Below are 6,000 nucleotides of genomic sequence, written 5' to 3'. Positions count from 1 at the left end.
AGAGGGCAGTGTCACTGGCCCTCATATGTGGGATCTGAACTGGGGCCCTCTGGCGTCCCAAGCCAGTTCTTAACCATCGCGCCACTCGGCTGGCCCTAAACAGTTATATTTTTTTAGTTTTAAAATTTTGTTTATTTTACTCTCTAGATATGAATAAATTACAAACATACCATAATTTCAGCCAAGAAATATAATACAAAAGGTTTGATGAGAACATAAATAAATATGCTATTTTAACTTTTTTTCTTCTTACATTCTTCTTTTGCACTCAAATTATGGTTACCTGTCCATTCATAACAACTTTTGAATATAGAAAAATGTTCTCAGTATTGAGTACTGTGCTGAGCGGATATTTTGTTTCATTATTTTATGCCTATCCTCCATTCCAACTGGACTAGCTATGTGGCAATGATTCCTGGTATGACCCATGCCATTTCTTCACTCCTCTTAGTCCACTGGAAATATAGTGGGTCCACCCCTTAAATCTCTGCTTCTAAATTTGCTAAATGTAAAAGAAAACCCACCTTCCTCCCTATCTAGATATGGAAAAAACCCTAATGACTAGGAGCAGACTAAAAAAAACACTATTAAAAAAAAATCATAAAACAAACCATTCAGCTCTTGTCTTTTATCTTTATACAACAGTCTTAGTTCCAAGTCTATTGGTTTACATTCTGGCCTGTGGGCTCTTAATTATCTCTGCTGGCTTTTGATATTTATCAACTTTTCATTCTGATGATCTTCTAAGAAAAATAGTCACTTTGAAAGGTGAGACAAAATAAATGTCTTGCTTAAGAAGTCAACTTAAACATGGAATCTGAGTAAATAAATGGGAATCTTTAAACACCTTAATTTAGTTTTCTTTCCATATTATAATGGTTTAACAAACATTTTTTAAAGAGTAAAAAAACACAAATTTTATATAAATTAATGGTTTCCCCCTCACTTCCTTGTAAATGATTTACAACTCTAATTTTGTTTCAAATTTTTGCTTAGGGATTTTTTTTTTTAATCTTACACTGCTCTAATTTCAGTTCATCTAGCTTATATAAGGCATTGCTATATTTAATAAAAACACTAAAAAATTCTAGGCATGTTTTCTAAGCTCTAAAATCATCCTGAGTGCAAAAGAATTCACTGGTCAATTTCTGCATTTCTAACTTTATCAATATAAAAAACAGCAGAAACAATTTATTGAGGCAGCAATGACAGCACAGTGAACATGAAGCCAGAAGACCCATGATGGAATCCTGATTTTGGATGTTACTTCAGTACATGTAGCCTCAGTTTCCTCTTTGTAAAATGAGCCTATTAATACCTACTTCATAGCCCTGTTAAGATTATACAATCTTAAACTTTTATGAGCACATCTAGTAGTGAATAGGTATTCAATAAATACCGGTTGAATCTAAATTTATAGTAGGATTTGAAACATATTTCTGACAAAGTTAGGATTTCAGTGGATGGCAATTCAACATAAACCAACAATGTTGACAAAGGGAAAGTCTGTGGAATCAGGTTGCATTAATAGAAGTATCTTATTCATAAGAGATGCACTGTATTTTGTAGCTCAAACCACATTGAGTATATTGGGTTCAGTTCTATACACATTATTCTAAAAGAAATACTAACAAAGTATAGCAGAGCCAATGTGGAATATCTAAGATACTAATGGCTAAAATTCATACTATGAGAACCAATGGAAGGACTTGGGTATGTTTAACCTAAAGAAAGATATAAAAACTATTTTTAGAAGCTATATTTAGGGCCAATTTTAAGTTCTGACTATAGGGCATCAAATACCAGGGGTATCAAAAAACAATCTGAAGAGCCAAATTAAGGAAAACAAAACTGAAAAAAATGTTAATGAATTTATTTATTGGCTATAACTGACCATCTAGGCAAAAAGTCAGGTATGATGGTTGACATCTAGACATACACTTATTTCAATACTGCATTCAGTTTATTCCTGTTTTCACATGGAGATAACTTCGAAAACTCATATATTTCAGACAAATAAGTAGTGATAAAGGGCAAGAATGCACAGAGTAGTCTGGGGATGTTACCTACTGTATTTATGCTTAGAACTTGAAATCCCTATTATACCAGGGTTCATTATATTTGCATATTTACTTCCTATTTAAATGAAGGCCTGTGGTATTAAATTTTGCCTTGTTTCCACTTTCCTAAGAAAATATTCAAAGTAATTTCATAAATAAGAAATTCTCTATTATTCTCTGATTCACCCTTCTTGAAATGAGAAGTTGTTCGGGTTGAGAAAACAATAAATCCATCCCCTTTCTATAATTTTCACACTAAAATTCAAATTTTATGGCTTTAATTTTGTTGAGAGCAGAAACACAGCCTTCCTTTATATATATAAAAGCTCAGCTTTAACTCAACTATTCTGTTAAACACATATATATGTCAAATATATAAGACTTTGAGGAAAGAAACACCTGGCATTTGTTTAAACATTGTCAATATCTCAAAAAATAGTTATTTGAACAATGACTGAAAAACAGGTGTAGTGTACTGTAAACTTTCTGTTCAGAAATTATAGAACAACATACAGCTTTAAGAGCCTAGATTTGATATATTTACTAAATTCGTATCCATTGATCATATCAGTAAGTTTGCAAAGCCTTATCTATCACCAAATGCTGTCAGTACCTAGCACCCTCATAAATTTTTGTGCTTTGGACTATAACACTACCCCCTTTGCTACTAATCCAAGTGCCAAAAGAGCAATTTGCTTTTTTTTTCTTTTGGCAAAAATCTTCCTCCCAGAAAAATTCATATTGTAAAATTATTCAAAATAAATAAAATTTTCTCATGAGTGACATAGGCAGACAGTAATTTACACAAGAGTAAACTTCCATGACAAGTAAATTAAACATAGAAAAAATTCAGCTATATCTAGTGATGCATACCAAAAGCATTACATTTTTATTGAAAAGACAATAGATTTTATATCATTTGCCATGTCAATTACTTACTGCCCTGATTATTCTTATTTTATTTGCAGTACTTTCAGGCAGTCCTACATTTACACTATTTATATTTCAAGGACTGACAATATTTTCTAGAATGGTATGATTACATGACATTGCTATTCTACTGCTAACTTAATAACACTTCTAAAAACTTATCTTGATTATCACTCAGAGAAATAATTTTTGTCATTTCTTTTTACTAGCCTATCTCTTGAGGGCAGGCAAATTTAACAAGTTTCCTGAATTATAAAGTAATTTGTTCTATCACTTTTGTTTACAGGATTAATAACACTGATAGCACTGAGAGGTGAATTTTCTGCTTCGTTTTGTTTCCTAGTTATAGTCATTGTCTTAAGATTTTTGTCGATGTAGATTAACAAGATCAAAGCAATGATTTTAACTGCTGACAGTGCTAAAGATGTTATTTTAGTTAGCACCAAATGATATATTTAGTTATTTTAAATTCACATAACAGAATTATATAATTTAAGCATATGTACCCCAAAATGCAATGTGAAAAATCAAAACATAGCTCAAAAAGGAAAAAGTGGGAAATAAGAAAAGAAATATGACTATTTCTGAATACTCCGTTAAGCAACAAGTGTAAGAGCTTTAAACTGAAAAATTAACTTGAAAAATATTTCATCTCTACGCAGTTTGTAAAAACGAATCCAAACCACTTCCATTATTTAATTTTGACAGCATCAAATATATGGAACACCAATATTCCACAACTTCTGGAACATCCATATTCCACAAGTCAATAGCTTTAAATAAATCCCTATCTCAAAGACTCAGTGGCATTAAACAAACATAAAAAAATAAGAAAAGAGGGTATACACACAGAATCATATAGAATCACTGACTACTGTCACTATGTACTTATTTTTCTCGGGATTTTCATTGGAAACACCAACATTTTTGTATCTTATATTAAAGGAAACTCCAGGCATACTACCTAGACAACAGAAAGCATTCCAACTATGAAATACTACAAATGGCCTATGTTTAAAAGATGCTGGAGAGAATCCAAGAAAGGCTGTTTGCTTAGAAATTTATAAAGGAGATGAAAAGAGGTTAAGAATGGGATGCTGCTGTATGTGCTTATATTAACAGATCTGTTAGAAATTAAATGACACCTATTTCTTTTTGAAAAGTGGATTGCCTTCCAGACTACAGTAAGAGTGCAATACCAATTGGAAAGACTTCTTTTTTTCTAAGAGTTAAGTTGAAGAAAAGCTGAGCTGGCTTCCAAGGAACCAATTAAGAAACCCAAGCCTGGATTACTATATAGGATTCTTTGGGGATTTGCAAATGTTTCCATTCTAGTTTTCCGGAGACAAAAATATAAAGGGAAAAAATTAGAAAAAGAAGTGACCTGTGGCATTTGGCTACTACTCTTCAAACTGGCTCATTATTAAAAGCTTTCAATATTTAATTGATTTCCACCCTAAAAACTACTTATTGAGTTCAATGGCTGATCATCTATGATCATGAGGTCACTTATCAACACATACAAATTATTTATTGGGTCACTTAATGCAATGGTATGAGATAATGTAAAAAAGCATCTAAAGTACTAGTTTTCATTTAAACAGGGCCATCCCTCAACATCAAGAACAGAAACAACTGCACTTAAGTTTCCTTTATTTAGAGATGTAGAATTAGATCAAGGAATAGGTGGAAACGAATCTTTTTGGTATAGGGTCTCAAATACTTTCAGGAAAATAAGTACCTTGTGCATTTATCATTATCTAGATTTGAGAGTTTTTCCAGGGGTATGGTATTAATTTCAGCTAACCTGTTAGAATTATTCCCTTAGAATTTACTAGTTTCTCGAAAGTTAAATGGATCTGGGTAAAAATGTTTCTTAGTCTAAGAAAAAGATGTGTGCATGTGTATATATAAAAGGAAGGAAAAGGGATTGTCTTCCTGTTTTTCCCACCTCCTGAAGTTTTACAGCTATATTTTCAGCACTTCACAAAGTCTGAAGTGTAATCTAGTGAAATGTAAAAAAAAAAAAAAAAAAAAAAATTTTAATGAAAAACTATTTCTCAAGTGGAGAAATAGTTAAATTTCTGTCATAAAATAACTGTCAATTAACCTACATAATGATGATAAGAAAGGACCATTAATTACTTGTAAATTCCTTTGAAGAAAATTAAAATTGTGACTCTCAGGTTTAGAGATGTTAGGGCCTGGCTGTAAAATACTTTCCAAAATACAAAACTTACCATTAGTCAATGGCATTATTCTTGCTCTAAATTGGATTAATACCAAAATTCAAGGTGTAGAGAGTAAGGGGGTTAGAAAGTTGTCATTCTAGGATAGTAGAAAAAAAAATACAGAAATAAAGCAAAACATGACATCAAACAGTAACTTTTTATAGCAATGGGAGGACGACTGTGAGTTAATACTTACAAGGTTAAGAAATGCTGAACTAAGTAGGGTGCTGTTTTACTATGGTCTTCATCTTATTATTATTAAACCTAGGAAAAAGATAAAAGTGAAGACTTTAAAAATTTGATCACATTATGCAAATTAAAAAATTTTAATTGCAGATGACAATCACCATTTGCTTATCCCTATGCAGCACTGAACAATCACAGATTACAAAACTCAGCAGCAGCATTTATATATTTCAGTCCAGAGTATTCTCATTAGTTTTCAAAATTCACTTTTCTATTACTTTTACCTTCTTGAAGTTTAAAAGTCAAATATGTAAGTGTAATTAAAATTCATACTTCAATGTCTAACTTGAAGCACATGAGCTTCTGGAGAACATCATATAATACCAGATATTTTAAGATAAATTTAAGATCATACCTCAAGATTGACCAATCTCCCTGTTTCTCACGCATACACACATATAAACATGTATACTGCGAAATCTAAAAATCCATATTTTGTCCAATTTCAAGAATTCTATTATAATACAGTGTAAATACAAAGCTTAAGGTGGAGTTCAAAATGCATAAAGAAATCTCTGGAAATAATGTTATGA

The 6,000-nt window shown here is 31.4% G+C and overlaps 1 long non-coding RNA gene across 7 annotated transcripts in view; it reads right to left on the bottom strand.

Moving 5' to 3' along the window:
• Nucleotides 1-6,000, bottom strand: part of LOC109387132 (uncharacterized) — a 65,978-nt gene that overhangs the window by 8,760 nt on the left and 51,218 nt on the right. For all 7 annotated transcript variants that reach the window (XR_002124914.1, XR_002124912.1, XR_002124913.1 and 4 more), the window contains one exon: nt 5,418-5,485. This is a non-coding gene — a long non-coding RNA (uncharacterized LOC109387132). The remainder of the gene's footprint in view (nt 1-5,417; nt 5,486-6,000) is intronic.

Source organism: Hipposideros armiger, unplaced genomic scaffold, assembly GCF_001890085.2.
Source record: "Hipposideros armiger isolate ML-2016 unplaced genomic scaffold, ASM189008v1 scaffold_148, whole genome shotgun sequence".
NCBI lineage: Eukaryota > Metazoa > Chordata > Mammalia > Chiroptera > Hipposideridae > Hipposideros > Hipposideros armiger.
The sequence above is the reverse complement of the archived record's forward strand: the minus strand, read 5'-3'. Positions and strand labels throughout refer to the sequence as shown.